This window comes from Eptatretus burgeri, chromosome 7 (genome assembly GCF_056783735.1).
Source record: "Eptatretus burgeri isolate ZD-2024b chromosome 7, Ebu_testis_v1, whole genome shotgun sequence".
In the NCBI taxonomy this organism is placed as follows: domain Eukaryota; kingdom Metazoa; phylum Chordata; class Myxini; order Myxiniformes; family Myxinidae; genus Eptatretus; species Eptatretus burgeri.
Genome location: NC_140967.1, coordinates 99,203,019 through 99,222,268, shown reverse-complemented (window position 1 = coordinate 99,222,268; position 19,250 = coordinate 99,203,019). Strand labels below are relative to the sequence as shown.

Genomic DNA, 19,250 nt, shown 5'->3' with positions numbered 1-19,250 from the left:
CTGCAAAAATTTGGTGGGTTAACAGACAGGTGAACAAAATTCTGCAGAAAGTTGTCGGGTTAACAGACAGGTGAACAAAAGCTCAGTTTGTACTTTGGCTTGTGGCGTCTGTTCATCTTCGTCTGTCCAAGTACTGTACACGGATTGCCATTCAGCAAATGCCTTTTCACCGTCGCAAATTGCATGCGCTGATGTGATGAAGAATTTACTGCATGCTTTGATAAACTCTGTTCTCTTTTGATAGTCTTATCTTTTAGTTAAATTTCAGTCTCCTTCGACGTGCCAATGCAACCATACTTGTTAATCATTTTTGGAAGAATGTATTTTTCTTCTTTCCTGGCGCTCCCTTCCTTGTCAAACTGTCCTGTACTAAGTCGATTGCCATAGAAACTAGCTGCATGACGGCGACTTGGGAAATAACTCCCACCTCCTCTCTCTCTCTCTCTCTCTCTCTCTCTTCCCTGCCCTTGGTCGCCCCACTATTGGCTAACCCTGCCCTTCCCCACCCATTTCTGCTTTGTTTTGAACACGAACCAACCGGTATCCCAGGATTGGCTATGAGATGGGAATGGGGTTAGCGGGTGGGGAGGTAGGGGTGCGTGCTGGCGGAGAGCAAGCGAGGTTTTGCGCACCCTGGGGCAGCACTCGAATAAGATTCAGCGTGGGAGGCAGGTCGAACGGAACGCGCAGAGTGAGTGCGGCCAGAGAGCTGGCATCGTCGGACGGAAGTAAGTGCAAGTCATTGCTGCGCATTGATGTCTTGTTGCCTCGCTGTGCTAAGACTGAGATTATAGAAACGGTAAACTACACTGTAAAGTGTGTGTGTGTGTGTGTGTGTGTGTGTGTGTGTGTGTGTGTGTGTGTGTGTGTGTGTGTGTGTGTGTGTGTGTGTGCGTGCCCTTGGTCAATGCTAAAAAGACTCCGCAGTTATGCTGGCCGGTGAATCCAGAGGTGAGATTCTTGACTCTTCATTGACCGGTAATGTGGTGCACAACCATGTACTTGCCGTTGCGGTTTCGGTCACTGTGCTGCATCTCCTGAGGTTACCTGCGGAATTTTCTCAATGGCAAACGAACGTACCGGTGTAATAATTTTTAACAAAGGATGATTCATCCTTTTTAATATTTACTCTCTCTCCCACCCCAAAATGCTTGACCTCAAATATAACCCTTTGTTGGTGCTTTCGATTTGATGCCTTTTCAATGTCCACAGTTAACCAGCGGCCGGAACAGCTCACAACAAAAATGAGATGCTCGCTTTGTCACCGATTAACAAAAACTAGGCCATGATTGGTGCTCAGGCAGCGATTACTAACATTTGCCTTGTGACCGCCATCCAGCGAGAGGAATCTGTCCATGCTCACTGCTGCAGCTGCGGCTAACCGTGCCTGACGCGGCGAATGCATTTGCCACCTTCCCCAGAGAACGCTGTCCCACACTTTGACTCTGACATGAAGGGGAGAATCCCGGGAAGCGATACAATTCGCAAACACCTTGACCTGTCAACTTCCTTTTTTTCTTGGCCTGGGTCACGTTGCTATATTTATTTATTTATTTATTTATTTATTTATTTGTTATCAATGGCAGGGTTAAAGTGGTGTTGCATTGTGTATCCGCAAGAGAGCACGTGCTTTTGCACTTTTCCTGGAATTGCTGAGCGGATCTGTAGGAAGTGAATTTAACCAGATGCCGTCACCTGTAAGAGTCATCTGCAATGGCACGTCTGAAACCCTGTCTTTCTTTCAATATCCAGACGGTGAAATTGGTGTCTGTTCAGATAAGTTTATGGTATCGGTCGAACTTCTTCGGGATGCGGGGGACATCACTCTTTTAGCGGTACAGATTTGTTGCTCGGTACGATGAGGAAGTAGTTGTTCGAGCCGTTTTGCAGCCTGTGAACGGAAACCTATTTTTCAAGTTGCACCTGCAAACTTCCTGAAATATAATCTAACATTTCCTGCACTTCCATTTTGCTGAAGTTGTGTGAGCTTCGTGACAGCTCGGTCTTCCTCTTCGTAGACGACAAATTTGTGAGAAGGATTAAGTGGACACAATTGGTGTTGTCTCCCTGGTTGAGAATAGTTGACTTTTTGAGTCTTCGTGTTCATTTCCGCGAATGTCTTCAAGGTGCTTATTGGGATGGATTGTCGGAAAGCACATGATGTATATTTAATAATGAATTGGTAAAGCCAAGCAAGATGAGCGTGGATTTTGATCGGAGCTTTTTATTCTGATTGTTGGTGCATTGTTCACCAGTCTGCTCTTTGGAAGTGATGCAATGCTTTCATTGGACCACCCTTTTGCAGGTCCATGGAGCAGGATTTTGTTTAATGTTTACGGAAAAGAAAATTGGTGATAAGAGGGCAACAGAATATAAAGAATGATTTTGTGAAATTGAAGGGGAACACGAAACAAGGGAGCTGGCAGGGTGCACACAAGAGGTAAGCATACTCCCCTCTGAGCTGTCTCGCCTGGGTTGGAATCCCGACTGAGCTATAAACTATCAATGTGTGCGTCGTTCCTCAGATGGACGTCAAACTGGGCGTCCTGTCTGCCGGCATTAGTTGGTGGACGTTAAAGATCCTACAGTGTCCTTCGTGAAGGTAAGGCGAGTTATTGCCGACACCCTGAACAAATTACCAATTCCTGTCCTGAATTTGTGAGTCGGAGTGCTGATCCGTCCTGGATTGTGGACGAGTAATTGTTTCCGCATCGCCAACCAACGCTCTGCATAGGTCATGGTGCATCATGATGATGATGATGATGCAAGTCATAAACCGCCTACTCGCTGCCGATTCCGACCAACTTTGCTGTTACACTGATCAGATCAATATGTTCCAGCGGTTGTCACTTACAACGGTCCTGTTTGGAGTTTCAACAACCGAGGATTCATTGTTTTGTTGGTGGTGTGAAAAAGATCAATGCTCTCTGGTCCATTTTTTAAAATGTTTTTTCCATTTTTGTTTTTGAAATGGAGTAGTGAAGCGAGTGTAATTCCAATTTACATACCTAGAGCAAGCTTGATTCATCTCGAGCTGTGCCGTTAACGAGTGACGAGTTCTTCCAATGCCGCACGATCCAACACTAGTTGAAGAATGACTAAATGTAGTTTGGTTGAAATTTTATTTTTTTTCCTAAAAGATATTACTAATGCTTGAGTGAGTGTACCAGCTCTCCTGATAAAGGCTAGGTGGGGAGTGTTGACAAGCATTGACAGCTCCCTGTAGGGTAGGGAGTTTGAAGGTGGGCACCTGCTGGCTCGTGTGCATTCGGGCTCTCGTCCAAGTGATCGCAGCTGTGTGCCGAAGGAAGTTGTGTCCACATTGCAGCACTTAATCAAGCTCGTGATGCATTTCGAAACAGCGTTCATTGTTCAACTGTGCGGATGATCATCGATGGTTTCAAGAAATTCACATTTGAAAAAAATATTTTAATCCGGTGAGTTTTGATGTGATTAACTTGGAGTCGTACCGATGAATCGTGTGGATGCACCTTAGTCTCTAAGCTGTCTTGCTGAAGTTCGAATCTAGACTCAGCTATAAACCGTCATCCTGATACCTCGCGGGCAGGGTGATTCATCGATGTGTGTGTACCGTCCCTCGGATGGACGTTAAACTGGACGTTCTATTTGTCGGCATCAGTTGGCGGACGTCAAAGATCTCACGGCATCCCTCGTGAAGAGTACGCGAGCCATCGTCTGCTCCGTGGACAAATTACACATTCCTGCTCTAACCTACAGGCGGCACTGTATCAGCAGCATGGCCATGCACTCAGCAATGATGCTACCAGCAGCCACAGGATGCAAGCGAAATGAATGAGTGTGTGGCTACAATTCTGCTGTTTGCTCCGTGGGGAGATCTGAGGAAGGAGCTCAGGGGCGGTAGATCTAATCTGCTTTGTTCTGAGTAGCCTTCCATCTCGAGATTCTGGAGGTTCAAAGCCTCTTTTGCTCGATTGACAGTTCTTATCAAAGCATGGCTCTGGTTCCATTTGATCGCTTTCACGTGAAAGCTCGCTCTTGTAAAGCCAAAAATAAGAAGTGGTGTTTGTTGCATTGAGCTCAATTTCCTTTTGAAATGCCAAGCCAAATTTGTTTTTAAAGTAAATAAATAGAATTTACCTGCACTCAAGCGAACACGGTGAATTATCACTACCTTTTTGGGGGGTTTGAAATACGTACTTGATTTAACTGATGGTTGCGATGGATGTTTGTGACAGTCTGGTTTTGTTTGTTTGTTTGTTTGTTTGTTTGTTTTTAGCGTGCTGTATGTGTGCGTTTCGAGTTGCACAAAATGGATTTTATTTCTCGGAATGATTCTTCCAATCGTGTTTTTGTTTTATTTTAGTTTCGTTTTACATGGTCAAAGGTTTATGGAAGTGCTGGAACGCAAATCGTTGCACACAGGCCGACAGAGACCTGAGACAAATCCATAATTGACTCTCGGTAAAGGCATCCGCTGATCTTGGGAGAAGTGACGCAACTTCTCGGGGCACTCTGGGTGCTGGTGACACCATATTCTTTGTGATGTGTTTTTTTTTTCTTCTCCTCTCTGTAGTTAGGTGGGAAATTAAGAAAGAATTCCTGCCTCCACCCCCTCCACCATGTGTTGCCCACCCACGTGGTTTGCCCATGTTATATCCTGTCGATGCTGAGCATCAAGTGAGGAAGCAGCACAAACCGTTTCTAAAAACTTTGGCACGAGTCGGCCGGGGTCAGAATTGAACTACTGACCCAGCAGACTCAGGCCGCTTTAAATATTGTGCGAACACATCCTTGCTGAAACTTTCATTGCTTGCTTTTGTTGTTACTTTGCTGAGTGTCAGACAATGAGGGCATTGTTGACGTACATACAATTTGAGCATGCTCTGTACGGTAACACAGTGGTTGAAAGGGCATTATTACTATTTTGGCATATTGTCCAAGTCTGTACGCTTGCTTTTCCTTTTTGACGTACTCGGACATTGGACGAGTTTATTGCTGGATTTCGCACACCAAACCATTCGTGCTTCAATTCACGATATTCTATAATGTCATTAGCCCCCGTTGGACTGAGGTAAACGGGGGCTCATGGATTTGGTCTCGATTTTCGCGTGCGTGCGGATGTGCGTCCGCAACCATATCTCAGACATGTATGGACTGATTTTATTCGTACTTGGCACAAAGACAACACATGATGGTATATATATATACATATATTCCCACGGGTACCCAGTGTATTATGAGGGGGTTCAATCCTCATTTGTCCTTTGAAGAGCTGGACCTGGGGCCAACGTTCACAATTAACTTTGTGGTACAGTGGGTTGCTTAACAACCACAAACGCCAATCAGTTGACCACTAGTTCCAGTGTCCACCATCCAATTTGCCATTTAACTCAAGGTCACGTGGCTTCCTGACCGGGGAGCACGCCCTCGGCAATGCACCAATCTTATCTTGATTAGATCTCAAGTAAGGTGGCCGAGCATTTACTGCTGGTGCATGCCGACTATGACAGGTTTATTAGTTTGGGAATTACCTCTCAGTCTATCTAGGTTCGGACAATGCTGGATCAATAGAAGGAAATTTAGATCTTATGGATCTTCACATATATATATATATATATATATATATATATATATATATATATATATATATATATATATATATATCTTGTTACGGCCATGGGTTCTGAGTGTATTATAAGGGGGTTAATCCTTTTGGATGTTGGAGGCGGTTAATGGATCTTCGCTCTCATACGAGCCTCGACAATGTATACAAAAAAAACCCAGAGTTGGTGTCAAAGCCACCCAATGCTCACCTGTTTATACATTTATCGTTTTTAAAAGAGTAGTCTAATAATTAATATTTTTTATAAAGCATTGCAGTGAAGTCTGATCCAAATAATTTTAAAGCAATACAGTAATCCCCCGTTTTTCACGGGGGTTACGTTCCAAACCTCCCCACGCTAAGTGAAAATCCACGATGAATGGACGCCTCCCCCAAAAAATCGACTCGTCTGGTCTGGTCGGTTTGGGAGTGATTGGGTTTGAGGTGTCTGAGATCGACTAGTCTGGTCTGGTCAGTTTTGAGGTGCTGGGTATGAGCAGTGCTCGTCCAACGGCGGCAAACTTTTTTCCTTCCCGAAGCATATATCGAGCACCTTTACCTTAACCTTCTCCTGGAGTGTCCCATGACCTTCCTGTGGCGCTTCGGTTCCTTGCCAGAAGCTTTAGAAGGTGCAGGGCGTTTGGGCAGCATCGTGGGGCTTGGAGAAATAACGTAGAAAATATTCGAAGTTCACAAACGAAACTTTGTCTCGTGCGTTGTGTGACTGGTCGAGCACCACGGGTTATAATTTAATGCTTAAATAATTTATATTTTATATATTATTACCGTGATGTACCGGGGGAATCCGCAGAAAAAATTAGTTACGTTCCAAGGGAAAACCCGCGATGAACCGGGGGCGCGATAGGTGAACCGCGATGAAGCGGGGGTTCATTGTATATGTATTTGTATATTGTAATCAGTAACGAGCGCAAGTGAGCACAATATACGCCCGAACAAGAAGGTATATACAGAATTGTGCAACTACATGGAAAACAGCATCCTGGTTGCCATGGCAACCACTTTAGATGACGAACGTATGTCGCGACACACCGTCTCCACAGTCTGTACCTATGTACCAAATATGAAACGTGAAAGTTGAAAACTTTGGGAGTTAGAGTGCGGACAGGAACGGATGGATGGACAGACAGACAGACGGACGGACGACCGGTATCACATTATACGCCCCGATATATATATATATATATATATATATATATATATATATATATATATATATATATATATATATATATATATATATGGCGTATAAAAAATAGTGTGGTAGATAAAAACATTAGAAAGGAAAAAATAACTTGCACCAAAATTTTAAACATTTTCACGCTCACGCTGACGCTGACGCTGACGCTCACGCCGGGGGTATCGCTATAGCTCTCGGTTCTTCGAACAGGCGAGCTAAAAAATGACAAGCACAGATAGGTTGAAATGAGAACAAGGAATTTATTATTAAGAAAAATATATAAACGGAAGAACTTTTTATTTCCTTGTGGTATAAATGGATGAAATCAAATCAATCAAAATAATCAATCAACAAAATAATCTCAAACAAAGAAAAAATTCAACAAACAGTAATACAAAAATAGACAAAGAACAGATGCTTATCACTTTGTCTTACTTAACAATTAAACACTAGAAATGGGTAACCAGCAGATCGTTCAGGGGGAAAATAAATCCGGTCTCGGCTTACCAAGGTAGAAGTAGTCGTGTGTCCAATAAAATGTCCCAAAATGTGTGAGCGTGCGTCGGTCCACTGCTCTCGCCCTGCCTCGCCGTGCACCCACTTGCAAATAGGCTCGAACACCAATCGACGGAACGTCGTCACCCCCAGGAACCAGGAACGCCAAGAATCAGGTACACCAAGAGCCAGGTACTGAGCAGAACCAGCAGGAACGGTCCAACCGTCACCAACCCTCAGGACCTATCACTAGCCGAAAGTGATGGTCAGGAGCTATCACCAACCGTAAGCAATGTTTAGGAGCTATCACCAACCGTAAGCAATGGTCAGGACCTATCACCAGCTATAAGCAATGGCCAGGAGCTATCACCAACCATCACCAACCGTCAGGACCTATCACCAGCTATAAGCAATGGCCAGGAGCTATCACCAACCGTAAGCAACGGTCAGGAGCTGTCAGAAACTGTCACCAACCGTCAGGAGCTATCAGGAACTGTCACCAACTGTCAGCAAGGCAGTCCTGCCATCCCTCCACAGGCGACCAGTGTCGGCAGATCTTCAAGCAGACTTAAGCCAAATCCAGCTTGCCTATTGGCGCATTGTTGCACGTGTCCGTCCATCCATTGGGACCAGACTCTGTGCAGAGCGTTGGTGCTGCCTAAGCAGTCTCCTTGGCTATTGGGCACAATCCTCATCCTGGACAGGTCACCACTCCGACACAGGACACCAGCAAGGTGGCACTCATTTTGCCAACCTCAGAAGGATGCCAGGCAGAGTTAACCCCACCTGATATTGATTCCACAGCCAAGGTGGATTTGAACTCAGGATCATAGGATCCCAAGCCCACCACCCTAACCATTAAGCCAACACCAGGCATACACGTGCCCCTCACTTAATTTTGCGATCCCATCAATGGATGGCCAACTGATAGACTGGTGGCCATTTTAGTTGCCCATAAATATGAGCTTTCCCTTTAACTTCGTACAGCAAAGTTACTAAAACAACGGGGGCTCTGACATTTTTTTTGTCTTTATTTTTTTTACTTGTTTCTGGTTCTTTTAAGGCCACCTACATGCTGACGACTATGCATGCTGTGTATGATCAAATTTTTCCTTTTCAGAGAGATATACATTTATATATATATATATATATATATATATATATATATATATATATATATATATATATACATACACACACGCACACACACTGCAGGTATCCATGCGAACCCACAAGGCACAAACGGTGCCTGTCAAAATTTCTCAGGTTCTTTCATGGCCGATGTTGTGTGGCCGTAGCTATGTGATTAAGGTAGCCATTTTTCGTGACAGAGCGAGCCCTACTTACCATTTGCCATGATTCTGTGTGAGTACTCTCGTGGCATCTCGACCGACAGCGACCGTTGAACTCGCAGAGAAGGCCATGGAAGGGCTCTGCCATTAAACCTCTTTTGCATTATTGAACATGCTTTTGTGAATAATTCAGGAGCATCGTTTAAAAATGAAAGTCGAAACTGCTGCATCTTGAATTATCACTGAGCTTATTAATTCTATGGTTTCCAAGCATTGACTGTTGTGTTGGTGGATTCTGGGGTTGGGGGGGGGGCGGGAGTGTAGAATATCATGGAGCTGCGTCTTCCCCCCAGTCTTTTAAGCTGGTCGCTTTGTAAATCAGATGCCGATGTACCTTCAGACGTAACTCACTGAATTGCTTACCATTTGATTGTGGGGGGAATATGTTTGAGTGCTTGCTGTGTGTTTTCCTTCCTTCTGGAGCCTTGCGCGAGTTTAGGTTTTCCACTGCAGTTCAACCCTGTCTTGTTGAGGTGTTGGCTCCATGGGGAGCTTTTGCCAAAACCAATGTGATCGCCCCTGCGAGTACTTAAATTGTAGGTCACGAGCTTCTCGTCTTTTTGGGTGTGCAAGGACATGTATAGTTTGAGTTAAAATCCACACGGACTGAGAAACATTGGAAGATTGTCCCTGTGCTTGATGTGGGATTACTATAACATCAGACTGAGTCAAGAAAATTATGTAAACATTGATCTGAGATCAACTGTTCATTGTGCTCCGTTAAAATTGGATTCGAAAACTAAAACGACACCAAATCGTCAATAGCAAGGCTTCGGTCCAGCTTTCGACCACTGTGGTCTTCATCGGGGAATGTGCAGTTCTCATGCACCAGGTGTATGGGTACCTTCCGAGAGGGAAGGGGTCATTACGTGATTGCAATGCGTAGATTGTGAGACCGAATGTCGTTTCTGGAAGGTATTTTACACCTGTTGCGTGATGTCACCACAGCCCTGGATGAAGACTGAAACTTTGGGCCTGAGCCTTGCCTTGCTGCGTAGCTATACGAGTAATCGGAGAGTGTTCTCTTTCCAAAGTCATGCTGTAGTAGTCGGGCGTGTTCTCTTTTTGAATACGGATCTTCCGAGCTATCCCTAGTTCTTGGTGTATTCAAAGTGGAATGGTTTTGTGGAAAGCGTCTGTGGCGATCACTGGCTTCCAGGAATTCCGTTTGAGGATGGACGATAGCATTTGTGAGGCAGAGGAGGAGTCGGCCATGGATAGATTTGCATTTCGGTTGCACTGGCTCGGGAGATGTCCACAGATTAACCTGATTTCACACTTGCAATCCAGGGCATCCATTAGTTGCATTCACAACGTATCGGTATATCAAGTCTTCTGTGGCCAGAGCAGAAGTTCGTCGGTGAGCAAATATATTGTTACGGCTGTGGAAATTCGCAAACCACCATTCAGGGCCCGTAGGTGAGATAGCTCGAAGTACATGTGTAGTTAGCCCCAAACCCGTTGTTTAGAGGGAATTTATGTGATTCATTCGGACTGCGACGCTTTGAGATAGCCGTTTTTCTGTTCTCTCTTTATTTTGAACCAACCACGTCTCAACCGCCATAACCATCAAGCCACCACCGATAAAGCCTCCACCACCCTGACATCTCTCCTTCTACGGCCATTCTCGCACCACCTGTGAACACTGAGCATCGGGCTGTCTTGGGATCGTTCAGCGGTACGTACCAAGCCGCGAGCGCAAATAGTGGCCTTTCCGAGGGAGAATTCGGATCAAGAACGCTACACGCCCACTTCTGATCCGTCCAATTAGCAAGCGCGGAGCGGCTTGACCCCGCCTCCAGGCGCGTCTGTGTGAAATCGATATATGCAAATTCTAGGATCAGGGAGGTTCACGCCCACTTTTCCTCCGTCCAATTGGCGAGCGTGGCTCCGCCCCCGAGGTCATCCTGATCCGGAAATTTGCATATTTTCTCCTGACTGCCTATAAAACGGCGAGCGCAAGGCGAATCGAAGAAGAGTGTGGCAGCAGCAGAGTATGGCAGCAGCAGAGTGTGGCAGTAGAAGAGTGTGGCAGTAGAAGAGTGTGGCAGTAGCAGAGTGTGGCAGTAGCAGAGTGTGGCAGTAGCAGAGTGTGGCAGTAGCAGAGTGTGGCAGTAGCAGAGTGTGGCAGTAGCAGAGTGTGGCAGTAGCAGAGTGTGGCAGTAGCAGAGTGTGGCAGTAGCAGAGTGTGGCAGTAGCAGTGTGTGTCGGCAGGGCAGAGTGAGTCGAGTCATCGGTGTGGCAGAGAGTGGAGTCGGGTGGCGAAGGCAAAGAGTTGGGTTCTGGAGTCAGCGGAGAAGAGTTGTGGGAAGAGGCCAAGGAGTTCGGGTCCGAGGTGAGAAGGACGGCGGTCAGCGACGAGGTCGTGGTGTGAGATCGCTCGTTGCGGCACCCAAGCCAGCCAGCCATTCTCCTCCCCAGGGCATCAACAATTCCCCCTTTCCCCCATGCTGAGATAGTGCAAAAAGGGGGCCCCGTTCCCACCCCACTCCAAACGTCGTGCCAACGAAACCCGCCAAGGAGCACGGAGTCAGGGCACAGCCACGCGGCCACATCTGTGGCTCGTCCGCCAACTCGTCACGGGGACGCGGGTAGGACCCCCCGGTCTCGCGGACCTGGCCGCTCCTTCAGGTCATGCGCGCATATTGGCCTACAGGCCTGTCTGCCCCCTTGTCTATGAGGGTGGCTTCTTTCCTTTGCTTTTGAGTAAATGTGTGTTGGCGCCGTCTGTAAAGTAGAACTGTATAAGTGTTGCCGTGTGTGCGTGTCGTCAGTAGTAACTCTGCGTCGTTGTTAACCTCCGCCATCTTCGAAGATGGATGGAGGTTACTGTTTTCACCCCTTTCTGTTTGTTTGTTTGTTTGTTTGTGAACAGTATTACGGAAAAACTCCTTGACGCATTTCGACGAAACTTGGTGGGGGGGTTAGGTATGGTCCAAGGATCATGCCATTAAATTTTCGACTTGGTCCCTCCCCCCCCAAAAAAAATTGTTAGAGAAGAAAAAATTTTTTTTTTGCATTTCTACATGTTTTAATTGACTTCCAATCCCCCCCCCCCAATTTTTTTTACCCCCCCCCAAAAAGATTTTTTTTTGCATTTCTACATGTTTTAAGTGATTTCCAACCCCCTCCTCACAAGAAATTTACTCCCCCCCCGAAAAAAATTGTTAGAGAATTTTTTTTTTGCATTTCTACATGTTTTAAGTGCTTGCCAACCCCCCCCCCCAAAAAATTTGTTAGACAAAAAAAATTTTTGCAACTTTTTTTTTCAACAAAATTTCGAATTTTTTTTTGCATTTTTACATGTTATAAGTGATTTTAAAAATGTTGGAGAAAAGACCTATAACTCTGTCAGCACTGTTGACATCATATTTAATGAATAAGATATAAGGTTCACTTGAGTGACCCAGCAGTATTGGCGGCGGAGGTTTTGCACTCTCCTGAGTGCTCCCCCTCTAGTTTCTTTTGTTGTAACTGCTATAGGTGCATTTTGACTGTTTGGCTGTATATGTGTGCTTTCCGTGTGTTGCGTAATAAATGTGCATTGTGTGAACTGTTTTCTCGTTTCGCTTCATCTTTTCTTTATTGACCCTCCATCCTGCTTCACGTAAAGGGTTCGTGGGAGGCTTAGTACGCCCGATAATTAATAGGAACCGTCGAGGCCGACGATAACACCGCTCGGTTATCACTGTAGCACGGAACGGACTGCTTAAGCGGTTCGTGTCCGGAGTCGGCCTGTGGCGTGGTGCGATCGCCCGGTCGACCATTCGCGCAGGTACTTAGGTAGATCGAATTTGGCGAGCGACCCTATCCTGCGCGGGTGGGCAATTGGCACTATCGTGGTGAGGTTAAACCCCCACCCGTAACTAGCTCCCGGCGTTGGTCCGAGAGGGTCACGACTGAATTCTTGGTTCCGGTGGGCGAGGCGGCCGCCATTCGAGTCGAGCGGCCGATCGCACGCCGGCGGGCGCGAATTCGCAACGATATTTTTTCGTTTAGGTATGCTTGTAAATCTTTAATTATTCATTTGTTCAGTTTGGTGATGGTTGAGGGTTGGCAGGATATCTTTAAGGGTACGCACACTCGCCTCTGATATGTCTGGCCTCATTTTGACTCCCGACTCAGCTATAAACTGCCATCCTGGTGTTTCAAGGCACGGTGATACATCATTGTCTGCACCGTCCCTCAGGTGGATGTTTAGCTGGGCATCCCGTCCCATCTGCCGACGCTGGTTGGTGGATGTTATAGATCCCACAATGTCCTTTGTCAAGAGTAGGTGAGCTATCACTGGCACCCTGAACCAATTCCAAATTCCTCGTCTCACCTACAGGGTCCACTGCATCAGAGGCACAACCATGCTCCCCCCTTTCCCTGAGCCAATGATGCTACCCACACACATGCTGCATTCGAAGAAAGAATAAGAAGGTTTAACCTTCTTCATCCTTCGATTACGCTGTACTGTTTATTGCTGTGACCTTGTCTCGGACGATAATCTGAGCCTTCAGGTCCTTGGTGCTTCTAGTCTTGCTCTCCAGATGTGAAACTTGGACTCTGACAAAAGATCTGAGACGGGGACTTTACTCCTTCGGTACAAGGTCTCTTCAGAGAATCCTTGGCAATCGCTGGTTGGATTTTGTGTCTAACGAGCGGTTGCTGAGAGAGACTCAAATGAGATTTGTTACCTGTGTAGTCCGTGAGCGTCAGCTGCAGCTGTCTGGACATGTGGCTCGTTTTACTGACGCTGATCCTGCTCACCAGATTGTCTCAGCGAGGGAGCCTCGTGAGTGGAGGAGGCCAATGGGCCAACCACGTGCCTCGTGGTTGCAGCAGGTTTATCAGCATCTCAAGGAGATTGTGATGGGCCAGGCATCTGCCTGGGGGATGGCCAGACGGAGGCCCCTGGAGTACCGGTGAAAAGTGGACGCAGCGACGCGCTACTCCGGTGCATGCTCCCATACCTAACCGAACCTAATCTTGTCTCCCTTCTTCATTGATGGTGGATCTTCACATATTCCTTGGTGAAAAATCTGCAGAAGAAAATAACAATGCCATTATATATGATATGCTATACATATTATAAGTATAACTGGGACATTCATCATTCTCATTGATATCACGATGATTACATCACGATACTCAGGAAAATCTTCAAAAAATTGGTTTGGTTGCCATGTCGGATACGTCAGGTATGCTAGCATATGCCGGAATAGCACGTCGCTGCGTCCACTTTCTGCCGGTACTCCAGGGGTCTCCATCTGGCCATCCCCCAGGCAGATGCCTGTTCCATCCCCATCTCCTTGAGATGTTGATCAGCCTGCTGCAACCACGAGGCACGTGGTCAGCCCATCGGCCTCCTCCACTCACGAGGCTCCCTCGCTGAGAGAATCTGAGCAGGATCAGTGTCAGGAAAATGAGTCACATGTCCATACTGCTGCCGATGATGCTCATGGACTATGCAGGTATAATTCTTATTTGAGTCTCTGTCAGCAACTGCTCATTGGACACAAAGTCTGACCAGCGATAGCCAAGGATTCTCCAAAGAGACCTGGTACCAAAGGAATTCAGTCTCTGTCTTAGATCCATGGTTAGAGTCCAAGTCTCACATCTGAAGAGCAAGACTGGAAGCACCAAAGACCTGAAGACTCGGACTTTTGTTCTCCCGCACAGGTATCGGCAGAGCCACACCCCATGATCCAGTGAATCCATGACTCCTCAGGTCCGACCCAAACATCTATTTACCTCTGGCTCACAGCTAGCAGAGACATGAATATCACTGCCAAGGGAAGCGAATCTCTCTGTGACCTTAACATCCTCACCACAAACATATACAGACAGGACAGCAGCATCCAATATGTCATTGAAAGCCTGGATCTTAGTTTTTACCCAGGAAACCCATAATCCCAGTTTTCCGACTCCTCATTCAGCACCTCGAGGGCCCCCAAAAGGATATCCAGAGTTTCCACAATGATGACTGCATCATCTGCAAAATCAAGGTCAGAGATCTTGACATTCACAAATGATGCACCGTAACTTGATCTCTCCAACATCCTCCCGAGAATCCAGTCCATACAAGTGCTGAAAAGTGTGGTGGCAAGGACACACCCCTGATGAACTCCAGCAACAACTGGAAATTAGTCGGAGATAGTATCACCATATCTCACAACACTCACGAGCAGAGTATTGTTCAGACATCAGATCGATCGGTTTTGGTGGCATCCCGATTCACTGAATCGAACACTTTGCAGAGTTCAACATCGGCTGCAAGCAGCCCCTGCCAAAACTCTCGTCGGCGTTCGGTGAGGACCCGAAGAGCAAGGATACGGTCAATCGTTGACCTCTTTGGTGTAAAGCCTGACTGCTCTGAACGCTGGTGCTCAAGCAGATGGTGGCAAACTCTATCAAGAATTATCCGAGCAAAGACCTTGCCCGGCACTGAGAGCAGCGTCACCCCTTGGTCATTGTTGCAGTCTTGGCGATCACCCTTCCCTTTCCAGAGAGGGACAACAAGGCCCCTCTTCCAGTCAGTTGGGATGATGCCTGTGTTCCAGGCAGAGCACAAAACTGCATGCAACGACATGAGTACAGCATTTCCACCAGCCTTGAGAAGTTCGGCATGGATGCCACAGATCCCTGGAGCTTTACCCCTTTTTGACCGGTTCACCGTAGCCTGTTTCCACAAACGAAGGTGAATCACAGTTGATTGGAGGGTCAGCAATGGGGTTAGTAACACCCCTGACATCCAACTCAACAGCTTGTGGATCAGCCTGGCATCATTGAGCTTGCCAATATCCTACTTATGCTGGGATGGTACCATTCTTCCCTTATTTAAGCTGCAACTCCACAGTTGCTGCAAAAAGACTGTGGTCGGTTTTGAGGAACTCGGTACTCCGGTAGACCCTGCACTTCTGCATCATCCTCCAGCAACTATCAATGAGCACATGGTCAATTTCCTTTGCCACACCACCATCGTTGGAATACCAAGTCCAGCGATGAGCTTGTGGGCACTGTAACCATGAACCAGCCACCCAAAGTCCATGACTTCTGGCAAAGTCAAAGAACTTAGTGCTATTCAGGTTCATAGTTCCAGACCCATGTTGACAAACACACGTCTCATCCCCGTTCCTATCAGTTCCAGTCGATGCATTGAAATCCCTCAAGACTAGAAGAGTATCTCGTCTGGGGCACTGATGAACCACAGACTCGAGCGTGGCGTAGAATGCGTCCTTCACGGTGAGATCACTCGCCTCAGTCAGAGTATATACAGAGACCAGGGAAATGACACCTAAGGAGTGACAAATCGTTCATCTCATAATACGCTCGTTGATCGGTGTAACCTCAATTATCATGGGAGTCAGCATGTTGGACACAGTTGCAGCAACTCCTTGGATTTGGTAACTGTCAGAGTGACCAGACCAATAGTAGCTGTCACCACCCACCATTATCTCGCCACTATCCGGTCTCCGAACCTCAGGGAGTTCTGCAATAACGATGTTCAAACGCTTGAGCCCAGATGATAACAGAGACAGGTGATCATCCTCTCTTAGTGATCGGACATTCCAGGCACCCACCCGAGAGGACCACCTCAAGTTAACCCAACGAGACCGCCGTCTGGTGGACGACACCTCAGCACCACTCCATCACACACCACCGCAATCTGACCCAGGAATTTTACCCCGTGCTATTCCTCATATCATCAAGGAATGGGGGTCCCGAAGGCTTTGCCCCAATCGTGTCATCCGGTGAGCTGCCCTGCGAAGGGCAGCAGCACAGGAGGTACTCCCACGGAGTGGGTTTTCAGTTTTCTTTGCATTTGTGGGTTTTGCGGAGTGAAGGGTTTTACGGTGGCCACAGTGCAAATCCTGCCACCAACCTCCCAAAAAATAGTAACCCAACTGCAGGAGGACGTACGCAGACACAGTTGGGCACTAGATATAGATGACCGTTGGCTCACAAGGAGCTTCTCCGCCCTTTGACAGGTTTTGTTCTTCATCCTACTGTGTGTCCATATCATACACCCTCCTCACCAAGAAACTTGATGGGGGAGACGGTTTAGTAGCCGAAAACCCGACCATGGAACGGGTTAGTACAGCTTTATATGGTACCTGCAGCAGGTCACAGATCTAATCTGGCTTGACCTGACAAGTCACAGAGCTATTCTGGTTTCCATGGCGATGTCATTTTGTGGGATAGCCAGGGAAAGCTTTCTCTCAAATTAAGGGAGACATAACATTTTATACTTTAAGATGTCATGCAGTTTGTTTTGTAAAATATTTATTGCATTGTTTGTTTGATATAATGAATTATGTTGCTCTTTCCTAAACATACCACTTGTGAACATTTTCACCTGGACGAATCACCGTGCCCAGAAATAGCATTGAATTCAGGTTGGTGGATCCACATTATCTTTGTTTGTCCACGGATGGGACAATTGAGGAAGGAAGAGTAAGTGTGAGTGCTGTGATGGGAAAAAGGGGGCCATCGGAGGAAAAAGGAAAACAAATTTGGAATGATCGAGGGACCGGGTTGGGGAAAGGAAGATGTGGGGAGGTGAAGGGGGTGAGGGTGAGTGCGTTGAGATTTCTTCCCTTTCTTAAACGCACATTACACAGTGTGTAGATGTGGCCTCATAGATCTAAAACACAGGAGATCGGCCCCATTTTATCTGCATTACAATCAAATGGCACGGACCCAACAACCGGCTTACCTTTGTTGTTTGACTTGTACGTGAATTGAACTTTGAGCCTCATATTATACAATCGATTTTGGCAATAAACTATATCACCCAAAGAGAGACCTTGTATTTTGAGAAGCTCTTCAAAAATGGTTCCATGAGAAAAGTAGTTGCCAGGGCATCGCAGCCTTTTCATTGGTTACGGCTCGGGATGTTGAATTAGTTGGGTGGTGAATGCAAAGAGTTGCGTACTGTCAACAACTAATGCCTTTAGTACCCCGAACGCAGTTATCGATGAGCCTTGTAACTCAGTCATGTGATTGATTTTTTTTTTCTTCGTCTGATGGACATCACTTTGATTGTCACACAAGGAACTTCAATGCGGGTGGAGACCATCAGGCCCGTCGTGCCTGTGTAATCCCACCGACGCCCATACGTCCCTATATCCTCACTGCTTCGAGGTACCTATCCAGTTCAAGTTTAAACCTACCTCCTCTACTGTTACTGAGCTACCACCACCACCTGGCACTGTGCTGTCCACTGCACCACTCCGTATCTATTACCACCCACAGATCCTTCTCCTGTATCACATGCTCCAAGACTGCCCCTTGTATTATGTAATCCCTATTTTCATTGTTCTTACTCATCCAATGTTTGACGGAGACGGACAAATGAAGGATGCAGGTGACGATGAGGGTTAGTGCAGATGGATGGCAAGGGGTGGACAAAATGGATGCACAAACAAAATTGGGAGATGGTTTAACGGGTGTAGAAAAGATCATGGTTTTGGATCAGGATGATTTGAGCTGGTGGTGGAAAACAGTTATCTTGAAGACCTGGAGGGAAGAATAAGTTTGAAAAGAGTGCGGAAGGTGGTTCCACAGGTGGAAAAATGAAGGGAATAAATGAGTGAAGGTGAGCAGTGATTCTGGATTTCGGTACTTTCAGCAGAAGAGAGTTGCTGGTGGACGGACCTCCTGAGCTTTTCAAGCAAGCCGTGCAGCACCTCCATCTCAAGTCATTCTCAATCCCTGCTCGTGATCTTTTCGATCCCCATTAACCCTCCCTATCTTACTGTTCATTTTAGTTTCAGATTTTTTAATATGATTTCAATCTATATTCTCCCTCTTCTACAGAGCGTCGGTGCTGCCGAAGTAGTTTCTTTGCAAGGCTTAAACTGGGTGGTTTGCCATTGCCTTCCCAGCAGTAGTCAGTGCAGGAATTTGGAATTTGTTCATGATTCCGGTGATTGCTCCACCTCCTCTTCACAAAGGGCACCGTGAGATCTTTAACGTCCACCAACTAATGCTGGCAGACGGGAAATTCAGTTGAACGTCCATCCGAGGGACGCCACACATACACTGATGAATCGATCATCTTGCCTGTGAAACACCGGAACGACAGTTTATAGCTGGCTCAGGAATCAAACCCAGGCTAAATAGCTGAGAGGCGAGTATGCGTACCTCTTGGCCATCCTGCCAGCCTTTGAATGTAGAACAGATGTACGGACTGGGTGTCGCAAAACCCCAAACCGGTGAGGGAATGTAGATTGAACCCTCTGGCTGAAGTTCATGAACAAACCAACTGGGGTTTATTTCAACCAACAACCCAGTGTTTCATTTTATCACCGGCTTTGTCCTTGTACTGCTCCTTTGCTCTGTCGAGGACATAGTCATGCCATACCGTAACAGTGGAGGATAAGGAACACTTTTTATTACCCTCTTTGGCCTGTTCTCACAGCGCAGCTGGCACCTTCTCCGCTAATTTCATGACCTACTCTTTGCCGCTGTTTGACCTTTCGCATGGGTTTTCTTTGGCATGCAGCAAGCTTCGTTAAAGCTCAGTATGACAAAGGTTTGCGTGAGGAACTAGACTGTGTTTGGGAATGGATTTTAATCGGCTTAATCATGGCTGACGCACGAGTGAGCAGGGGGATTGCTGAACGTTTTT

General features: G+C 46.6%; 1 protein-coding gene across 21 annotated transcripts in view; it reads left to right on the top strand.

The window, feature by feature from the left end:
- Positions 1-19,250, top strand: part of LOC147023891 (signal-induced proliferation-associated 1-like protein 2) — a 389,701-nt gene that overhangs the window by 178,780 nt on the left and 191,671 nt on the right. The window contains exon 1 of one of the 21 annotated variants that reach the window (XM_085889806.1): positions 509-728. The exons of 19 other annotated variants lie outside the window; for them this stretch is intronic. The gene's annotated coding sequence lies outside the window, so the exon portion shown is untranslated. Of the gene's footprint in view, positions 1-508; positions 729-19,250 lie in introns of those variants that run through there. One more of the 21 variants, XM_085889812.1, reaches the window with a different exon arrangement.